This window comes from Crinia signifera, chromosome 6 (genome assembly GCF_055691185.1).
Source record: "Crinia signifera chromosome 6, ASM5569118v1, whole genome shotgun sequence".
In the NCBI taxonomy this organism is placed as follows: Eukaryota; Metazoa; Chordata; class Amphibia; order Anura; family Myobatrachidae; genus Crinia; species Crinia signifera.
The window spans coordinates 108,531,627-108,554,524 of NC_139222.1; the positions used below are offsets into that span (position 1 = coordinate 108,531,627).

General features: G+C 42.7%; 1 long non-coding RNA gene across 1 annotated transcript in view; it reads left to right on the forward strand.

The window, feature by feature from the left end:
- LOC146007976 (uncharacterized) overlaps positions 1-22,898 on the forward strand; it is a 58,482-nt gene that overhangs the window by 19,981 nt on the left and 15,603 nt on the right. Inside the window, exon 2 of the long non-coding RNA XR_014444436.1 lies at positions 12,530-12,658. This is a non-coding gene — a long non-coding RNA (uncharacterized LOC146007976). The remainder of the gene's footprint in view (positions 1-12,529; positions 12,659-22,898) is intronic.

The window sequence follows — 22,898 nt, forward strand, 5'->3', positions numbered from 1 at the left end:
CATTTGTGGCGAATTGCCTCCACTGAATATGGCGAATTGTTTTTTCTAACAGAAAATTCGCCGTTAACCCAGCGAATTGCCAGATTCACTGAAAAAAACGGCGAATCTGAGGCATTGAATACTGGCCAATGTGTTTTTATATCTGTGTGGCGTTTTGATGTATTTTTCCCCCCATGTTTCCTTTGTTTTCTTCTATTTCTAGTTTTCCGTCTTTTTTGTTATTTTTTATAGACTTTGGGAGCGGTTATTTTGCTTTGAATGAATCATAGGAAACTAGCCTATAGATATACTGTATTCCTCTCAGCCTTCTCCACTGACATGCTGGGAACTCCATTGGAAATAATGCTGTTAAGGTATCCATGTAATGTATATGGCAGTATTGATTATTCTATATACAATATATTACAGTTACAGCCACCACTGAATACATGGAATATTTCTAATCCTCTTATGCTAATGATGGCAGAGATATAAGTACTGAATTGGGAACACTCCCGTCCCATTCATTACTGTTATTTACTTTTATACAGGCAGAGCTGCCAACAGACAGTGAGGGGCCAGGGACTGCCAAAATAGGCAGGTCCCCCTTTCCTTTCTCAGTCACCTGGAAAGCCAGGTGAGTCGGCATCTGCAGTACTGGCCACATAACTCCACCTCTACATTGCTTCAAAGGAAATGTGATCTTTGTTTATGCCAAATTATACTTTATAAACTCCAGTCCTGGGCCCCCTTTCTTTCTGGGCCTGGGACTGGAGTCCCCCTGATGGCTGCCCTGTATAAAGGGGACGGGCCGGCAAGGCAGGCGCTGCTTGCATATCACGCACAGTGACATCATCAGTGTGAGTTCCGGAAGTGACCGCCCTGAGTCTATACGCTTTCAGCTTGGTCTGCCACTGACATAGGGGTCTGCGCTTAGTTATGGTAATCCTTTTTAACATATCTATTTATTTATTACATTCAGACGACATGTTTGTCTTGAGTAAAGGGCTGGATATGCCCTGAAACGTCAACTTTTGAATACCTGCAAAACATTCACTAAAGAAATTTGTTCACCAACTTGGATTGCTGCTTTATTTTCTGGATCATTTTGTATATATATATATAAATATATATATATATATATATATATATATATATATATATACAGTATATATATATATATATATATATATATATATATATAGTCAGGGGGCTAGCACTTGGGGATGCCTAAAAAAGGTGGGTGTGCCCAGCAAAACACTGGTTGTCCCCATACGTACGCATTCGTACCGAAGCCTCCACGGGGCAGGCACCTGACATCACATGACATCAGCACCACTCCATTCTCTGCCAAGTTCCCCATAAATAAGAGTCGATTGGCGACCTTCGAATGACTTTTGGCCAGTACGCTCCCCTGCGGATGGATGTAACAATGGCACATCAAGTGCCGGAGGAGCTCAAGGGGAATTCGGTCCGACTTGTCCTTAGGACATGTCGGACTAGTGTATGGGGGGCCTTAAGTTACTACATGAAGGCATATATTACATCTTATCATTACAATCAAAAGATGTTGTACTTACATTGAAAAAAACATATACTTAGGAATTATATATAGGGATTGGGGATAAAGCTTATTGATTGACTACAAGTATCCATGTTTTTTAGAGAAGTTAGAGGTAATAATGATCTTGTAAACTTCAGGATAACATATATTCAGTCCCTGCAGACACTATTGCTTAGCAAATAACTATGAGCTGTATGTTATAAGGTGAATTGTAAATTACCATAAAACATAGTAATATATCATTCACATAAATGTTACATGAGGGGCACTAAACATAAAATGGATTGTGTAACTACAGAGCAATGCTTGTAGAGACATACCAAGGGGTAAGTTTATAATAATAATAATAATAATAATAATAATAGTAATAATAATAGTTTGGATAATGGATATTTGAATAAGGGATACTCAACCTGTATTTCCTACAGTTTATAAGGTAAACAAAAATGGGGGGCGGGACCACGGCTGTGAGGGAGTGAGTAGGAGGTTGAGAGAGCTCCCTGGCTAAACATCCGTATGTTCCCCGCGCCGCCCTGACATCGGTGGCCGGAGCGAGAGACCAGGCGCCCAGCACCCGGAATTGATCCGACAGCTTCCGGGTGAGGAGAGAAGTGTCGGCGTCCGGCAGAGCGAGGAGGCGCTGGGACGCTGCACTAGGGAACAAGCGGCAATCTGACACTCGCGGCTGCGAGGCTAACGGGGACGGCGGCTGAGACGCTGACAGTGGGCAGGAGCCGGGAGGGAGAGCCGGAAACTCCGGGGAGGCTGCATGCTGCGTGGCCACTGCCAGAGAAGCAGCAGACGGTTAAATAAGGCAACCTCTTGGAGGCTAGCTGAGTCCAGAAGGCTGCAGGTGGACGAGGAGCGGAGGAGTGGGCTAAACTTCAGAGACTGGTGCAGTATAGATATTTTGTACACTTCTATTGCAAGTTGAAAATCCTGCCTGTAAAGGTCATTTATGGTGACTGTGCTCTAGTTTATCAGTTGAAAAAGACTGCCTTTGCCTTCCTGCTCCAGTTTATTAAAGACTGTTTGTACCCTCTAGTAGTCGTCTGTTAAACTAGCTGGAGAACAGAGTTCATACAGCACCTTGTCATAGAACTGCCAAGTATCTGCCCCCCATTAAGGCTACCAGTGCTACAACTGAATGTCAAGCCGGCCTGTGCAAGGGCTGGCTAACTAAAACCGCATCAGCCGGAACCGGTAGTTGTATATAAAGCTCCCGAAAGGAAGCCCTTGCCTGTTAAATACACTGCATATGCTGGTACATCTCAATTTGAGTACTGGTGCTTTAAATTTGTGTCTCCTTGCATATGACTGCTAGCTTACAAGCCAACCCCTATATATTGTGATTGTGTGCACAAGACTACAATTGCCTATTGAATTTGTATGGTGCCGCCTATATACTAAATCTGCCTGCATTGACTGGTAAATAATAAACCAGTCTACAACTGTGGATCCCTGTCTCTAAAAAGTAGCCAGGGTAGTTGGGGGTGCAGCAAATCAGACAAGGCCATCAACCCATAAGAAAAATGGGCAAAACAGGCAATACCGCCGCAGCAGCTCGGTTGGAGAGATATGCCCGCACACAAGTGGGCAATACGTCGCAAACGCCAAACTCCACCCCGCAATCCACCCCCACTAAAAGTAAGAGCCCGCTAAGAACCCCCGAAATCACGCTTCAGCAGGTCCTAGAGGCAATAAGCAGCAGCGAGCAGAGACTCACCGAGAAAATCAATGAAGTTCAATCAGATATTTCACACATTAAAACAGAGCTCAAAGCAGTGAATGAAAGAGTCAAAGAAACAGAAAATCGTATTTCAGAGCTAGAGGATACCAATACACAATGGGTTAAAAAAATGTCGGTCTTCACCCAGCAGATGACAGAAATGAAAACAAAAATCTCCGATATGGAGGGCAGAATGAGGCGAAACAATCTGCGCTTTGTGGGCCTCCCAGAACACGAGGAGGGCACAGAGGCAACCCGATTTCTCGAAAAATGGATGTCAGAGAAATTTGGAAGGACAGCCTTTTCCAGCCAGTTTGCTGTGGAAAGAGCCCACAGAGTTCCATCTAGGCCATTACCTCCGGGTTCCTCTCCCCGCACATTAATAGCGAAATTTCTAAACTTCCAGGACAGAGACACAATACTTCGTCTGATACGTACAACAGGGCCACTGGAATATAATGGGGTCAAAGTTTCTGTTTTTCCTGACTTCGCCCTGGATGTCCAGAAGGATAGAGCAAAATTCTTTGATGTAAAAGGGAAACTACGCAAGTGTAACCTGAAATACTCTATGGTTTTCCCTTCAAAATTAAGGGTTATTGCAAACGGAGAAACACTTTTCTTTTCCAGAGCAGAAGACGCAGCACAATGGCTGGACAAGTGGTCTCCTGGTGGGCGCCAGATGGCAGATAATTAGATTCTAAAGCTTTTTGCCAGGGAGCTCCCCTTACATTGGTGGTCCTTGATTTTAGTATAAGCCCCAAAAGAAAAGGGGTTAAAGGTTGTTGTTTTTTTTTGTCTTTTTTCTTTCTTTTTCTTTTTTTTTTTTTTTCATTCCTTTTTTTTTTTTTTTTTTTTTAAGGGGAGGGATAAAGTATGCCAACAAGGGGGAGGTATACAGGGAGGGGGGAGGGTAGAGGGAAGGGATGGTTGTTTTGTTTATATGTGTATTGGTCAGGTCACAAGGTGTATATACGAGTAAATGTATTGTTTCAGAGGTTGTGCCTAGCAGGAAGATGTGTAGGGGAGTTTCCACCCGCACCAGAGAACCTAGGATGGTACCGGGTATGGGTGTTCATGAAGGGAGCATGGTGGGTAAAAGCCAAATTTTTCCCCAAAAATGGTTAAAATACTGACATGGAACATTCGGGGTATAAATGACAAAATCAAACGCTCCCTTGTCATGGAACAAGTTAGAAGGTATAAGGTTGATATAGCATGCCTGGTGGAAACCCACCTGACAGGGGGGAAGCTGCTATCCCTAAAGAAATCATGGGTGGGCAAAACCTACCACGCTCCCTTTACGTCTTCATCTAGGGGCATATCTGTCTTGGTCAAGAAATCAGTGCCCTTTGTGGGCAACAAGGTGGTGATTGACCCAGGAGGGAGATATATATTCATTGATTGTATGATAAATAACATCCAAATGCTTCTTCTGGTTATATACATCCCACCCCCTTTCTCGTTTGAAATTTTGGTAAAAGCTGCAGAATTTGTAGCCATGTCCCCGCAGGTGCCTGTTATCTGTACAGGAGATTTTAATAATGTCCCAGACCCACAAATAGATAGATGGAGGAGCTCTCCCCTTGCAACTGTCAGTGGCAATAGGGGCTTTTCCAACTTTATACAGGACTTGGGGTGGACGGATATTTGGAGGGTCCGCAACCCAACAACGGTACAGTTCTCGTGTTACTCATCCTCACACCTGGCCTTTTCAAGAATAGATCTTATGTTGGTGTCCCAAAATTTCCTGGCACAGGTTGTGAGGGTGGAGTATAAACCTAGGGGAATTTCCGACCATTCTCCGGTAGAAATAGAACTTTCGGGAATAAATGATAAAGGCCAGGGACATTGGAAATTCAACCCGGGGTGGCTACAAACTATGGGACAGGAAGAAACAATGAGTTCCCAGTGGGAGGAATTTTGGGAAATAAACCGGGCGTCCACTTCACCAGATATGGTTTGGGATGCTTTTAAAGCGTTCATAAGAGGTACCTTGAAGAAGCGAGTAGGGGAGGTAAAAAAAGAGAGTAGAAATAAAATTGAGGAACTGGAGAGAAAAAGTATTGCACTAGAAATAAAATATTTATCCAGTGGTAGCGACCTCCATAGGCAAGAATGGCAGGTTGCCCAGGGAGAGTGGGTGGATACCTTGAAGGAGGAAAATGCGAAAATAATGTCGTATCATACCCAACAGAACTATCAACATTCAGATAGACCCGGTAGATTCCTGGCCTATCTGGCCCAGGTGGAAAGACCTCCCAATAATATCGGTCATATCAAGAATGAAAATGGTAAGATAGTAGATACAACGCCTCAGATAGGCCATGAATTTATGAAATATTTTCAACAACTATATACTTCTAGATTAAACTACCATCGTGGGGAAATCAGTGAATATATTGCAAAGATAGATATGCCTACATTAGGCACTATGGAAGCCCCAGATCTAGAGGCCCCTTTGAGCTTAGAGGAAGTGAGGCAGGCAATTAAAGAACTCCCTGGAAGGAAGGCCCCAGGATTAGATGGCCTACCAGCAGAAGTATATAAAAAATTTATTGATGTCCTCGCCCCCTCGCTGCTGGAAACTTTGGTCTCCTGTTTTGAGGAGAATACCATTCCACCCTCAATGACTGAGGCAAAAATAATAGTCCTGCTGAAACAGGGTAAAGATGGCAGCGAGCTTGACTCATATAGACCGATTTCACTTCTGGTAGTGGAAGCAAAGATATTGGCAAAAATCTTAGCAACAAGATTAAATAAGCAGATTTTAAAAATTATACACCCAGACCAGTCCGGGTTTATGCCCGGAAAAGCTACATACATGAATTTACGGAAATTATATTGTCACCTGCAAATGCCAGTAGAGGAAAATGGCTCACCAGCCGTAGTTTCCCTTGATGCAATCAAGGCATTCGATGCAGTTGAGTGGCCCTACTTATGGACAGTCTTGGGTCCCAAATTTATCAAGTGGTTACAACTATTATACACCAACCCAACAGCACGAGTTTCAGTGAATGGCTGGACCTCACCGGCGTTCGCATTGACCAGGGGGACAAGGCAGGGGTGCCCATTATCCCCTGTCCTGTTCGCCCTGGCAATAGAGCCCTTGGCCTGCATTTTGAGATCTCACGCGAATATCAAAGGCTTTAGCGTAGGGCCAGGAAGGGATATTATATCTCTGTTTGCGGACGATTTGTTAATCTATCTATCAGACTATGCAACATCACTGCCTTTAGTCCTGAAAATAATAGAAGAATTTGGAGACTTTTCAGGAGTGAGGATTAATTGGGGAAAATCTCATATTCTATCGGCCGAGAAAGGTAGTCCCCCTTCTATCCACCCACTCCCCTTAAAGTGGGTCGCAACATTTAAGTACTTGGGGATTTGGATCTCTAAGAACCCAAGCGAGTTTATCAGTTTAAATATTCAACCATTGATGATATTTTTGGTTAAAAAAATCAAATCATGGAGCAAGTTGGCCCTAACAGCGCTAGGTCGTGTAAACCTAGTTAAAATGGTCATACTACCAAAATTCCTTTACGTAATCCAACAATCACCGATTTACCTCCCCAACTCGCTATTTAGGAAAATAAATAGCATCCTATCATCTTTTATTTGGAACAACTCACGACCAAAGGTCCAGCTGAGGGCACTAATGAGGGATAAAGATGAAGGGGGTATGGCGATGCCAGACTTCAGAGGGTACTATATTTCAGCCCAAATAGCACAGTTGAGATCATGGTGGATTGAGGATCAGGGAAGTAATATGATAATAGCTTTGGTGAATACGACAACCCCTGGAATTAAGCCAATGTCTAGAATCCTTCAGGGACATACAATCTCCCAGGATCCTCCATTGGTTATACAGGCGATTAAAATATGGAGGGAGGCCAATAAATTAATCAAATATGGAAATTTAGACCCAGATCACCCCCTCGAGGACAAATGGTTGCTAGGGGAGGTGAAGGGGTTACAGTTGAGGGAGGTATGGGGGCCGTACTCTGTAAGTAAATTAAGTCAAGTTTATGTGGAGGGTGGGCTAAAATCCTTTCTACAACTGAAGGAAGAATTCAATCTACCCCAGTCATATTTTTTTCGTTACCTCCAGCTGAGAAGCGCCCTTGAAGGTTCCCTAGCACACCCCCATGTTTTAGCGAATCAATACTTAAAAAAACAATAAAAATGGTAGATAAAAGAAGGTTAACCTCCAAGGTTTATAAAACTATTGAGAGGATGAGACCGGGGGATGATTTAGAGAAATTAAAAACAAAATGGGAAACCGATGTGGGGGCTTTAAGCGATGAGGAGTGGCACGAGGCTAAGTCATCAGTGGCCAAGGCCACGAACGCTATACGTGTGCAACAAGTGCAAATATTTGTGTTCCAGAGAGCATATCTTACAACAAACAGGATGCAAAAATTTGGGGGAAGGACCTCCCCATTATGCCCAAAATGTAAAGAAACATCAGGCACTTTTCTGCATCTACTTTGGAAATGTAAAACGGTGGAGGCTTTTTGGGAAAAAATTAGAGGTATTATGATAGAAACTGGTGTCCCCGCCGAGATCATTACCCTGAAAAACTGTATTTTGAATATAGGGAGCGATAGCAGAATTAAAATAGATGTCAAAAGGTATGTGGCAGGATTGTGCTCCCTGGCCAAAGTGATAATAGCAAGAACGTGGATGGCCAAAAAAGGTCCGGATGTCCACTGCTGGATAGCCCTAGTCAATTACACTGTCGAGCAAGATAAATATGTACACTTAAGTAGAAGCACAATAATGAAACACGAGGGAACATGGGGCAGGTGGAAGGCCTCAAAATATTGGAATCGCACGGGCACATAAATGCAACTTAGACATTAGAGAGAAGAGGAAAGAATGTAATTAACCTTAGAATCACATTAAAAGTAATTGCCGGTAGGCCATAAGTAAAAGAAATAGAAATAGAAGTAATATAAGTGCATCCATCGGAATCACGACAGCACTAGGAATGAAAGATACATGCACAAAATTTAACCACCAAAAAAAAAAAAAAACACAATAATAAAAAAATAATAAAATAAAAAAAAAAATAATAATATATATATATATAGATAAAATAAATGAATTAATATATTAATAAATAAATAATAATACACAAATAAATAATTGCATCCTCGGCTAGGAGTACTGGCAGGTGGCACACTGGCAGTGGACATCCGCGATTGGGGAGGGGAAGGGAAAGCAAGGGAGAGAGGAAAAAGTAAAAAAAAAAAAAAAAAAATAGAAAGTGGGAGTGGTTAAATGGCCATGAAGCTTCAGGAGTTTGGTAAAACACAACCAAAGTGCTATCTACCATTTCGGTAACCCCAGCAGAGGCAAGAGGGCTGGAGGGGTCTCCCACTGACCATTAGCGAAAAGGTGGCAGCCGAGATTAAACACAAGCTGCTAGGTCGGGTAAAGTAAATCTGTATCATACTCTGGCAATACTGTATATTAATGAGAGAATTGGTAGATCTGACCACTGTTTGTCTATGTTTGTGATTTTATGGTTTGTAAATGTATTGTATAAATGTTTAAGGAAAAATTCAAATAAAGATTATGGTACTTGTGAGTTATCCGGGCGTCCGATTTTTAAATCGGGTCGGATCGGGACATCGCATCGCATGCGACCATCGGATGCGATGCGATGCGATGCGATGACCCGATTTTTCCATAGGAATCAATGTTAAAATGGACTGAGTCCATTTTAACATGGAATTCAATGGGAAAAAGGGTCCTTTTCATACCCCTACTATCCAAGTGGGCATGGAGTTGGAAATAAACCTGTGGCGAGCGTAGCGAGCCACCGAGCCCGAAGCGTGGCGAGCGTAGCGAGCCCCGCGAGGGGACACGGAATACCGTCCCCTCGCGGGGCTCGCTTCGCTCGCCACGCTTCGGGCTCGGTGGCTCGCTACGCTCGCCACAGGTTTATATCCAACTCCATGCCCACTTGGATAGTAGGGGTATGAAAAGGACCCCTTTTTCCATAGGAATCATTTTAACATTGATTCCTATGGAAAAATCGGGTCATCGCATCCGATGGTCGCATGCGATGCGATGCGATGCGATGCGATATCGCATCGCATCGCATCTGATTGTATGCCTTAACTTAAGGCATACAATCAAAAAATCGGACGCCCGGATAACTCACAAGTACCAAGATTATACTAAAAAAAAAAAAAAAATAATAATAATAATAATAATAATAATAATAGTTTGGATAATGGATATTTGGATAAGGGATACTCAACCTGTATTTCCTACAGTTTATAAGGTAAACATTACAGGTCATTCTAATGAATAAAAGTTTTTGCAAATTCACTTACCACTCAAAGAGTTAATGGAAAAATGAAGTGTTGCTAGAAATTAACAATACAGAAAGCTGAGGATATTGGAAATACCTCCTGTATTCTGGCCGTCAGACCTAACATAACCATAGGAAATGACATATTTAAAAAAGATCTGAAAAGCAGATATTCTATTGGATCTAGCATGCATGGGTATGTACCATGTTATTGGAGCAGGTGTCCTTATCTGAACCTGTGTCTCAGTGACTTAAGTTGATAAATTTCAATAAAAATATAATGTTGAAGCTACAGAACACTACAATTGCTGTTCAGCTGTAAAACCAATAAATCTTCAGCTGTGATTGGAAGACTGAGGATTAATTACTACACTCTAAAACAGGGGTGAGCAATAAGCTGCCCTCCAGCTGATGACTACACATCCCAGCCTGCCTTGCCTTGGGGTTACTATTTGACATGCTGAAACTAATGCAAGGCATGATGGGATGTGTAGTTCATCAACAGTTGGAGGGCTGCTTATTGCACACCTCCGCTCTAAAGACAAAACCTATGCTTCTGGTGAAATTAGTCCACCTATTTCAGTATTTCATAAACCCAGCCCTTAGGGAATCCTAGCAGTGCATATTTTCTATATCATCTAGATGCACATTTGAGAAACATGGACCTACAGTATATCAATAGTGTTTTTGGTGTTGTCTTATATCTCTACCTTGAGGCAGTCGAATTTATTGCACTTTTACAATAAAAAAAAAATCCATAAAGTAACCGATTGAACAATGAAAATTAAATGAGATTTGTATTTTGTTCCCTTAGCACTCGCTCCTATCACGGTGCTTCTTACCTTAGCAGGTGTGATGGCAGCATCTCTTGCTTCTCAATGGAAGGATCCTTATTCACCAATACGTTATATCTCTCTTTCTGTTTTATTGCCTTAGATCCAGTTCGGCTGGGGAATAATTCATTTGAAATACCAGATTTAATTCAAACATTGGACAGACGTACGAAGTGTCCATATGGGGAAGAAGGGGTATCAGCGCACGTTATGTGCACTGATACTGCTTCTCCCACATGTATGAAGGAGCCTGTGTGTGCTGTCCATATCCATATCTAAATGATAGCAGGCCGGTATGCAGGGCAAATGTATGAACGGTCAGCAGAGCTGCTGGTATCTGATTTGGCAGCAGAAGGGTGGTGCTGACCCTGGTGCTGGCTCTGGGTTGTGCTGGAGATCTGGTGTGAGTAGCGAGATCCCATGCATGCCCAGTCCATCCGGCCAGGAGGAAGGAGACAGCGTATCAGTGTGTACTGATGCGCTGTCACCAGGTGGGGGACATCGCCAGAGGGTGGAGTTTGCTCTTCCCCACTTTGGTAGACAAGATCTTAATACATCTTGTCGATGTCCCTTCCTGCTATGCCTTGTTAATGAGGCGAAGCAGGAAGTATTATAGTGGCAAGCTACAGATGGACCCACTGCCATCTATCTGAGCCATGGCCTAAGGAAGATAGATGAGATGGGCTCCTACTGTATGCGCCACTATAATACATCTGCCCCAATGTGGCAAATGTATTAAGCCTGGAGAAGAGATAAACTGGTGATAAAGTTGAAGGAGATAACGCACCACCAATCAGCTGTGTTTGAAATATGACATTTAGGAGTTGATTGGCTGGTGCATTATCTCCTTCCACTTTTCTCCACTTTATGTCTTCACAAGGCTTACTACATCTGCCCCATTGTGTTTTTTTTTTCTAAAATACCCCTCCCTCCCCTACTTGTACACTGTTTTCCTTTAATGTCAGTGAGACATGTGTTAGGGTGATATTACAAATATAGACACTGATAGTTTCTTTGTAAAGACATTATTTGAGCCATGAGATCACAATGCAATGAGGGCCGTGGGCCAGATGTATCAAGCTTTCAAAAGTGATAAAATGGAGAGTGATAAACAAAAAGCCAACTGACTCCTACCGGTCATGATACTGGCTGGGTTTTAAAAATGACAGATAGGAGCTGATTGGCTGGCTGTTTATCACTCTCCATTTTATCACTTTTGAAGCTTGATACATCTGGCCCCAAGTTTGAGAAATGGTTTAGAAATTGTTGTTGATGGTATGGAATCAGCAGAGAGGTGAAGGAGGATGAGTCGGAGCCGTGAATGGGATAACAGATTGGTGGATCGTGGATTGATTACAGATGGGCAGCAAAAAAAAGTCAGTAGGCAGGTTTGGAAATGGGGAGGGGTATACTTAGAAGGCTGGACAGGAGTGGGATAGTTTAGTAGTTTAACGTTAAAAAGGTTTAAATGAAAACACTGCATGTCATTAATTGTGTGCCATTCAGCAGAAAGGTGGATGGTATTTCATTCCTGATTGGGATACTGTACATTCCTTACACTGGGTGACATGCAACTAATTATACAGTAGCAGCAGCTATGCTACCTGAGAATGGCTTCCAATCGGCCAATACCTTTTATGGCGTTTTCAGTATCTCTCTCATCAGGTTTTGAAAAAGATACTTATAATTAAACATGGGAAACTTTATGAAGGGCCTTATGACACAATCATTCTGCTGAGAGGCTTGACATTATTAGTTTGATATTTAAGTTACAGGACACTGGATATACAGTATATCATTTGGATATACAGGTTGAGTATCCCTTGTCCAAAATGCTCGGGACTGGAAGAATTTTGGATAATGGATTATTCCGTATTTCAGAATATTTTTTATATGTCAATGATTTGTCTTTAGGTATGTTGCATGTATGTTGTATAAGCAGGAATGTATGGTTTTTGGAATAATTTGGATAAGGGATACTCAACCTGTACCAAGTCCTAATTCTATATGCTACTTTTATCCTGGAGTTTTTAAGTGTGATTTTAAAAAAATAATGAGGGAATTATGCCTGATATGCTCTATTTTCTACTTTCATACAGGTGAGAATAAATCTTTGGAGGACACCTGAAGATATCTCTAATAGAAGCTGTAAAGATATTTCCTGACTGATGGCTCCATACCCACTTCGTTCTAGTAACCACGATAAATAGAAAATATTCTTCTATCAGGTTGGATCATATCCCTTTGTTTTAAATGGACACTGAGGACATCAATTATGCGGGATTCTTTGTATGATATACTATCATAGATTTTTTTTTTGTATTCTATTCACATATATGTTTAAATTGAACAAAATGTAATGATAAGAACAACACTGCGTCATCTTTATTCCGGCACCTACGTATTTTATCTTTTTTTCTTTGTTAAATGTATTTGTAAATGGTGTAAGGTGGTACTTAAATATTTAAAATAATTTGGGGTGTTTGTTCTTCACTTTTCTTTATACCTTTTAACTTAATTCTTCTCAATACTTTTTTGAATTTAGTAGCTGTTTTATTGCTTAAAAAGCCAGTATATACAGTAAAAACAAAATTATACTTTTTTATCTTGTGAACACATTAGGGTTCATTTTCTAACATACTGTAGGAGTACTATTGAAGGTGGGATGTTGCCCATATCAACCAATCTGAATCTACTTCTTATTTACTTAACACCTTCTAAAGGATAATAGGTAGAATCTGATTGGTTGCCCATAAGTAGCTACTTTGCTTTTCACCTTTTGTTTTCTACCTTCTTTGCTCAACTGCAACTTACAGTATAACTAGTCTTGCACGATTTAGGCAGGACTGTCCCAATCTTAGGGGGCTTTTCCACTATCCCAGTTATCAGGACTTTAGTGTCAATTAAGAACATGTTCCATGTTCCTCAGAATGATTCTGTTATTAGGGTGGGAGAAGATGCTGGGACATTCAAGTGCTTCTGAAGTTCTAGACATACCCCAATGGAGATGTGATTCCCCCACCCCATGAGAAGTTGCATACTCCCAATTAAAAATGGCCATGCCACCCTCTCATGCACAAGCCGCCTCTTCGCACTCCGTTCTAATTTCATACATGTTGGGATGTAGGAGGATATACACATAAAATATTTTGACCAACAATTTGTTTTTCTTCCTTCAAACCATTTTCCCTGGGTTGTCTATTGTGGTGTACTGGAGAACAGAAGTAAAAATATTATTTCATAATAAATGAATACGACTGTAGCTACATAGAAGAAAAACAAATAAGCAATTAAACTGCTGAAACTGTCTGACTGTGAGTTATTTTTCCTGAGCTGTAGGGAGTGTAACACATAAGTTTCCCCTCTGCTAGTGGGCTGCCTTGGTGAATTATCTACCAAAGACCCACTATTTATATATTTTATTCATATATTTTCAATTGTTATATTGTTAATCTTCTCCAAAATACTAAAATTTTGTATTTTACATCTATACAACCCCAACTTCATACAGCACCTTTAGCCCCCCCCATCTGCCCAAAAATGTTTCTCATTGCCTTTATTTGAATATATTATTTTAAGATTTTTTTCATATGTTACTAATATTAATGTTATACGCATCACATAAGATTGGTACATCGGGCAGCATCGCATTCCCCACAGAAACCTATGGGGGATGCTGCTGTGGTCCCTGCTAGATGAATTTGTGGTATAGTGAATATTTGTGGGTGTTTTCAGAGAATAAGCCACAAATATAATATGGTAAATGGGCTATTAAGTAGTGGATGTGGTGGAGGCAGGGCGCCAGGTTTCAGTGGGCGGAGCCTTCATCAGATGGTGCTGCCACACTGTGACATTTTACAGATCCTAAGGGGGTCCTGCTTGTATCTGCCAGGCTGGTCACTTCAATTGGAGCTGCCTCACTCAGCTGTGTGCAGCAGCTACAGTCAGACACTGGTAGCCGGGATGCAAGCAGAGGATCCTTCATGGCTGTCAAGTACAGTACATGCATACTCCACACAGCAGCAACCCTAGTTCTGAAAATTGAACAGCGCAGCCTGCTACTGAATGGGAGGGGAATCTGATTTGGAGCACTGCCTGCTGATTGTAGCTGCCAGGTGGGGTGGAAGTTGATGCTGGCCACCTATGCCACCCCCCCCCTCAGCTGCTGGGAGGGAATTTGATGCAGAGGGGCTGCACCTTGACTGCAGCTGCCCGGGTGGGGAGGGAGGTAATGTGGGGCGGACGTTCACCCTCAGTCACCAGGAGGGGAGTCTGCTAAAGTAAAGTGCAGTGCTTGAAGTGCAGTATAGCATACAGTTGTATATAGGGTTACCACCCGTCCGAGATTACTCCGGACAGTCCGGTAATTAAGCCGGTTGTCCGGAGTCCAGACGGGTGGCGTTCCCGGACAATACATTGTCCGGGAACAGAGCAAGGAGGGAGAGTTGGGCAGCCACGCTTCCTCTTACTGTCCTCCAACGAGCGCTAAACTTGCTAACATAGCGGGGACAAAGCTCCGGCAGCGATAATAGCCGCTGCCCGCTGGTCCGAAGAAGCTAGAGCAGGCTCTTGTTTGGCTGTCGGACCGTGTGAGCTGGCGCGAGATTCAAATAGCGCAAACCTTCTCTGACAGCCACTTGGGTGGGCTGCGCTACTGTGCGCTTCTTAGTTCCTTCGGTTCTCTGCCCGGCTGCCTGCCTCACTGCTCCCCCTCCTGGCCTTACTGCTCCCCTTGCCTGGCTTCACCACTCACCCTGCCAGTGCCTGGCCTCACCTCTCACTCCCCTCTTGGCAATGAGCATGTAACCCCTGGCAGAGCATATAACCCCTGGCATAGTGTATGTACCCCCCTGGCACAGAGCACGCAAACCCTGACATCAAGCATGAAATATGAAACCCTTGGCATCAAGAATTAAACCTGTAGCAATGGGCTGTAGGTAAGCAGCACTTATATGTAATAGGCTTTACGGCGTGTGCTATTATATATAAGGGGCATTACAATGCGTGGCATAATGTGTAATGGGCATTATGGTGTTTAATATAATGTGTAATGGGCATTTTAATGGGCATCACTGTGTGTGGCATAACATGTAATGGGCATTATGGCATGCGGTATACTATGTAATGGGTGTGTGGCGTGTAATCGGCATTATGTTGAAAACATTTTCGGTGCGCACTGTCCATGTTGTCCCTCCTTTACAAAAAATTTGTTGAGTCCTGGTATAATATATAATGGCCATTACGGTGTAGCATGTAATAAGCATCACGTTGTGTGGCATAACGTGTAATGGGCATTATTGTGTGTGATGCAACTGGAATTATGGTGTGCAAAATCAAGAATGAAATTGAAGCAAAGGTTAAAAAAAACCATAACGCTGGTCAAGGGGCGGGGCTGGAGGCGGGTCAGTGGGTGTGTCAAGGGGTGGGCCACTGTCCGGGAATCTCTCAAAACAAAGGTGGTAACCCCAGTTGTATACCAGTCCACTTCGAGCACCAGAGCCGGCCTTAGGCATAGGCCAACTAGGCAATTGCCTAGGGCATTTTTAATGCCTAGGGGCATCAGCAGCTTCTGCTGATTAAAATGATATGCAGCATGCCTATTTTGTGTGTGTGAGTGAGGCTGTTAGCGGCTGTGCGAGTCCTGTCTGCGGGTGGGTTGTGCAATAGTGTTCGGCATATGTGTAAGGGGCATTATGTGTGTCATGTATAAATGCATTAATAATGTGTGACATGTGTAAGGGCATAATGTGTGTCATGTGTATAAGGGCATTAATAATGTGTGACATGTGTAAGGGCCATTATTTGTGTCATTATGTGTATGAAGGGCATTAATAAAGGTTGGCATAATGTGTAAGGGGCATTATGGTTATAAGGACATTAATAATGTGTGTCATGTGTAAGGGGCATTACTGTGTGGTATTATCAGGGGTGCCTAGAGAATGGGGTAGGGGGTACAAATTACCCAGGCCAAAGTCTGATGAAAGGGCCCAGTGGGGGCCCCGGGCCCCGTCCCCTTAAGTGACAGCAGCAGCTGCAGCTTCTCTCCTCTGCCCAGCACACACTGCTTTGTGCTGGGTTGCAGTGTGGCAATGGAGGTGCTTAAAATACAATATTTTCTCAGGATTTTTTTCGAAGGGTATAATGTGAATAATATGAGGAGTAATGTATATAATAAGGTAAAGTGGTACTACTGTGTGATGTAACGTGAATAAGGGACACCATCGCATGATATCATGTGAATAAAGTTGCACTACTGTGTGGCATAATTTAAATTGGGGGTACTATTGTGTGGCCATGCCCCTTCCCAGCAAGAACACACCCCTGTTTGGGCTCTGCACCGAATGGGTGCGCTGTTTCTATTTAAAATATTGCGGGTAGGAGCGCCAAAATGATGACTGCTATGATGAGGGTTGATGATGCTGGGAAAGGGGAGCAGGGTCAGAGGCGGAACTAGTGGCGGTGCTAGGGGGCAACAGTCAAAATCTTGCCTAGGGCATAATTTAGGCTAGGGCCGGCTCTTTCGAGCACTGCTGCTGTATATACTGTATCCGTACTTGCACTTCCTGTTCTCTTGTTGAAGCAGATTTGTGAGGAGCAAATGTTTGCAGACATGTTGTGTTAAAGAAGCTGTTACTGAAGGCTGATGTTTGGTCATCTTATATTGATCTTTATAAAAAAATAATAATGTCTTTACATGACTCATCTTGTTTGATTGCAAGGTAACTCTTGTGACGATCTTTTATATAGTATTCCTCCGCTGCACACCTTTGGTATTTGCATTGCAACATGCCAGCAGTAAATTGGTATGCAAATTTATAAACATGGATACAGGCCCCTAAACAGTGGCACACACAGGGGGGGTTCTGAGTACCCAGAAGATCCCCTCTGACAGGTCTTCACTGTCACAGCAATAGTGACAGTGATTGCTGCAGCCAGGAGGATCGGAGCTGGAGCTGCATGTGGAACTTGCAGAGGGCTCCTCTATAAGTTTCCCTTATGAGCAGTATTTGTCACAGCGGGTTGCTGGGGAAGGGGGGGGGGGGGGGCTGCTGCCCGGCACATGGCAGCGGCAGTTGCGGGTGGCAGGGGTGCTGGGAGCCGTGCCTCCACTCTGTCTTTAAGTGCCGCATCATGCTGCTGCTTCCGGCACACCGAGTCTGACAGATCTTCAGGTCCGCCTCAGGCTCCACATCTCCTCCGGGTGATGTCTGCACAGAGCGGGTGACTCCCAGCCCTTGTCAGGTAGCTCTACTTTACTGTATGAGTGCATGAGGATTCAGCAGTATAGTATAGTAGTAGTGTAGGTGTAAAGTGCAACTTGTAGGGAGATGTTGTGTAGTCCAGAATGTAGGGGAATGTAGTGTAGCATGTAGTGTATTTTAGCATGTAGTGTAGTGCAGCATGTAGCGCCATTTTTTCCTCTATATTTGATAACCTGGTTATTTTTTATTTATACAATTTTTTATTTATTATTCATTCATTTATTTAATTTCTGTCAGCACATATTTGGAAACACCCCCATAGAAATCCTGCATTTGCCCCTGCTAAACCTCTGGGCAAAGTGGCTTAATTACAATGGGTGCAGTGTGTGTGTGGTGCGCATGGGGCCCTTAGCCCTGGGGGCGCACATCACACACGGTACACCCATTTTTTTATACTTATCCCTCAGAAGTCCCATGACCGCACAATTTTTCCATCTATCTGCACATGCAGAGTAGGTTCTAAGCACTCTGCAAACAAGCCTCCTCCTCCTCTTTTAAAACGCTCCTGTATGGGCCCTATTGCAATCCCTTGTACCCACTATTGTTACGCCCGCGCTGTGAGAGGTATATGCACATTACTGAAACTAGAATGTAGAGGACATTCTGTCCTGCAGAAAGTTAAAAGAAAAAAATATATATTCTTAATTGCTTGCAGTTGTCAAATGTTCCCATTATTAATGTAAGCGCTAATGCCAAATGTTGGACATACAGTGCAAGAACGGTTTTGCATTTAACAATCTGGTGTAACACATTGAGATTGCACTGTATTAGCTGGTGCTTTTCTCAGCATATAAGAGCCGTGCGTGAAAACAGAATCAATGATACTTATACTAGAAGAGCATATTAAATCTTCTTCCTCTAAGTATCCTTTCCCTCTGAAACTATTTGACTAATCTCTTATCCAGCTTTAAATTTACTACAGTGCCTTGCAATGTGGTTGAATTTAGGAAACACCTGTCTCCCTACAGTACATGTAGCTGAATACATCCTCATGACAAAAGTGCAGAAATGATAATCCTGTGATTAAAGTCCGTCTCCTTCCAGAGTGGGAATTATTCTGGGGATCGCTAATAAAAAAAGCTGACTTAAAAGATGGGCAATTTTTCTGCATTCTGATCAAAGGCTTTATAAATCGCTAGGAATGGATGGGAATATATACACAATGCCCTATGCATGACTTTCAAATGAGAGCTATTATGAGATTTAAAAGAAAAAAAAATACTGGGAAATGATTTGTATAGGTAAGTATATGGAAAATAATAGGTTTCTACAGATGGAGCAGGCTCCATCTTTGCAGGGTCTGGTGATTATATATCGCCAGCCCCCGCCATGGGGCACGCACTCACGCGCGACGTTCGCTCACCCTGTGGCGATGGAGCTCCCCGTCACCGTCCACCGCCTCCATCGCCGGTCCCCATCGCCGCCCCAACCCCCCTAACCCTGCCCATCTCCCTGAAGCGTTGAGAGACTGGAATGCTCGTGCACGTGAGACGCATGCGCGTCCCACATCATCCACAGCAAGGCTTTTTTTGGGGCACAATATTTAACTAAACTTCCATTAATTGACTTCAGATCATTTGCCTGCAATAACTAAAGTGATTTATATTCCTCCACTACAGCCCTGGCATTTTTAGCAGATATTTTGCACATCTCTCACTGCAACGTTGGCACACAAAGGGTGAACTCACGGTTTGATCCTGCCTTTTTTTTTTTTTACTTTTGTACTTCTATTTCATCCACGTATACAGTGCAATAAAACTTTGTTGAAAATAAAGTTAGAACAACATTATTCTCATGTTTACAACAGAGAGACGGTTGTCAAGATGACTTTGTGAAGCTTATATTGATATATCAGAGTGGTGACCTACTGTATCTTTTCCAAGCAGCCTGACAGACACAATGATGCTACTGATATATATCTATATTAAGAAAAACTAGTCTGCCATCACCACCTTGGCTCATAAGCAATGCAGTGGTTGGGGTAGCAGACAATGTCGTAGAAAATAAACTGGGTCCTTAATCTGTTTGATATATTTTAATGCAATTATGCAAAATTAAAATGAACCTTTTCACAATACCCACAGCATATTCCATTTTTTTACCTGTTGCACTGCTGCTGTGCGGGCTCTTTTATAGTGAGATAATACCTACAGTTCATCCCAACCTCACTGTATCGGAATGAATAGCTTTGACATCACTTTCTTCCAACACCAATTTAATTATTTGAGGAGCGGACAAAGAAGGGGCATCGTGCTACAGGATCTTGCAGATTACCGCCATGAAGCAGAATCACAACTGTCGGACCGAGAAGTTTACACTCCACTGACCAAGGATCCTTCTCCTCACTATAAAAGAGCCTCACAGCAGCGGTGCAACAGGCAAGACAATTGGACCTAATCACAGAGGACATTTAAAAAATTATTGATTCCTGAATTCCCCCTGGTACCGGTATTTTATACAATACCCAAAATACACAAAAGTCTCTCAGCACCCCCCGGCAGACCAATCATTGCTGCCAGAGGATCGCTGTTCCAACCCACAGCGGTCTTCTTGGACTCGATTTTACAACCATTGGTTCAGAAAGAACACAGGTTTTTATTAGACACAAGCAAATTTCTGCAGAAACTTCAAGCTGTACCACAATCTGTTGAATACAGTTGGCTAGTAGGGGTAGAAGTTGTCAGCCTCTACACATCAAATTCGCACACTTTTGGACTCTGTGTAACCAAATGTTTCTTGACTAATAAAAGTTCGTTTAATATGGACCAAATCGACACCATCATGGCCCTCCTGAAATTGGTACTCTGCAACAACTTCTTCATCTATGACAAACAATTCTACCTGCAAGCCCGGGGCTGCACAATGGGTTCTAGCGCAGCTCCGAGCTATGCGAACATCATCATGTATGCAATCGAGCAAGATCTTTTTTACAGTAAACCAGAAGTGATGCCCTTTTTTGGTCGCAATATAGATGACCTCTTCATCTTATGGTCCTCCTCAGACATGGACTTCAGATCCCTCATGGATAATCACAACGCATCATCCAGCCCCATCAAATTTACATACTCCTTGAGCAGATGTGAAATTAATTTTTTGGATGTAAAGATCATGCTAAATAACAACATCATTTCGACCACAGTATACCACAAGCCTACAGATCGTAACCAACCATTAGCAGCATCCAGCTGCCATCCACAAAGTCTGAAACGTGGACTACCATACTCCCAAAGGATTCGTATTTGAAGAATCAACAGCGACAGATCTACAGCCATCGAACAAATCGACAAGCTAAAGGACAAATTTCTCAGCAGAGGGTATTTACTTAAAATCCTTAAAGAAGCCAAAGTTCTTAAAATCACAAGAGAGTCATAACTTAAAGATCATACTATTACAACAAAGTCTCGTACCAAATTACCATGGGTGAATAAATTCAAACATCTCTCACCACAGATTAATACAGCAGCCAAAAGACATTGGCCCATTATTGTGTCTGACTCCGGTCTACCTTTGACCGATACGTCCATCATGCCTTGCTATTCCAGAGGAAAGAACCTCAAAGATTGGCTAGTCAAAACAGACCTCTCCCTCATCAAACGAACTTCTTCTACATCAGCATCGTTCCTCAACTCGAAACCTGCAGGCTGTACAAGATGTGGATGCGTAGCGTGTCAATTTATGTTAGCTGGCACCTCTTTCAAACACCCTCATACTGGCAAATCGATTGACATTAAACACAATATTAATTGTGATACCTCATTCGTTATATATCAAATCATCTGCTCTTGCGGGCTCTCATATGTGGGAAAGACGGAGGGTCGTTTCAAAGATCACATGACAGCTCATAGATCAGCGATCCGAAAAGCATTGATCTCTGGAACCAGTGAACAACCTGTTGCCTGCCATTTTGCGGAGAAAAACATCCCTTGAATACCCTGCAATATCGTATTATAGATACAATTCCAGCTTCCATGAGAGGGGGTAAAAGAGCATTGAAATTGCTCCAATGTGAATCAAGATGGATCATCAGATTGGATATATTAAGCCCTAAAGGCCTAAATGAAAATATTTTGGTTTGGCTAAATCAATCTGGTTGTTATCCCTTGCTGAACATTCAATATTCGATATCCACAGATCGGACGTTATCACTATCTTTGCTGGACATTTACTGATTGATATCCACAGATTGGACATTCCCATCCAATCCAACATTCGACTCATCACGTTTGTATGCCTTCACCGCTGCACCATTTTATGCTAAGAGATTTTATTATATACATTCGTGTTTCATGCCATGTGACATATAGTCTAATCTTATGCCCTCATGGTGGTTTCAGATACTGCGCATTTATGCATGGTTCATCATTTATTGTTATCTTATCCACCATTCCCACTGCTGTTGATATTTTTCACCTTGGTGACGGTTACCATAGCAACCTTTTTCAGACTGCTATGCACACGGGCACGGACAGGCCGATGACGTCATCAGCGGGCGATACACTGAGTCACTAGTCTATTTAGTAATTTAGTCAGAGCCGGCCTTAGGCATAGGCAAACTAGGCAATTGCCTAGGGCATTTGGAATGCCTAGGGGCATCACCAGCTTCTGCTGATTAAAATGATATGCAGCATGCCTATATTCTGTGTGTGAGTGAGGCTGTATATTCATATGAAATAGTGTATTCATGGAAATCACTGTAACATAGTATTCCGCATGCAGTTACAGCCACAGTCGCACACAGAATATAGGCATGCTGCATATCATTTTAATCATTGGAAGCTCCTTGTGTGTGCTGGTCATAACAATGCAAATAAGATGAATTTTCAGCAAAAACGGCACCCAACATTAGCAGAACTGGCCATGAGCTGCATGGCTTATTGAGTCAAGATGTATGAGGAAACATCTGTATCCAAGCAGGGGCATAGGTCACAGTGTTAGCGGCTGTGCGAGTGCAATCTGCAGGTGGGTTGCTTGTGCAATAGTGTTCAGCATATGTGTAAGGGGCATTATGTGTGTCATGTATAAATGCATTAATAATGTGTGACATATGTGTAACAGGCATTATGTGTGTCATGTGTATAAGGGCATTAATAATGTGCAACATATGTGTAATGGGTATTATGTGTGTCATGTGTATAAGGGCATTAATAATGTGCAACAGATGTGTAAGGGGCATTATGTGTGGCATTAATAAAGGTTGGCATAATGT